Source organism: Penaeus monodon, chromosome 19 (assembly GCF_015228065.2).
Source record: "Penaeus monodon isolate SGIC_2016 chromosome 19, NSTDA_Pmon_1, whole genome shotgun sequence".
In the NCBI taxonomy this organism is placed as follows: domain Eukaryota; kingdom Metazoa; phylum Arthropoda; class Malacostraca; order Decapoda; family Penaeidae; genus Penaeus; species Penaeus monodon.
This window is the reverse complement of record NC_051404.1, coordinates 7,915,945-7,916,459: the sequence shown is the minus strand read 5'-3', so window position 1 is coordinate 7,916,459 and position 515 is coordinate 7,915,945.

Sequence of the window (515 nt, the reverse complement as noted above, 5' to 3'; positions counted from 1 at the left end):
ATCCATCCCCATTTTTCTTTTTCTTAATCAAGGTCATAAAACGAGTTTTGATGAAATGAAGGCATTGCAATTGTATGCCTAATTAATGTTATTTTTCATTTTTTAGAAAGAGATAAAAATCGTCTATATTTTTTATAGGGAAAGCAACGCAGCGTTACGTCTGCAATATATGTGTTTTTGCAACTATTCTGATGATTTTTTTTTATTATCTTTATTCATAGTTTTATATAATGCACCCTCATTCTCTGTCATTTTTGGTGTATCCATGATTATAGTAAGTATGTATTATCATGTTTAAATTTTTCGGTATGTCGTTATTCATTCACTATTCAGGCATGACTGTTCTTTTTCATACTATATTCCTATTCTTGTGAGCGTTTATCAGTGCATTTTTGAGTAGCTAATAGCAGAGAATTGATACTTATGTACTTCCATTATTAAATAATATTATCTATGGATATCTGACTTTTTTAAAGATTTTTAGCTGTTTATCAAATGCAAGATTCCAGAGCTCG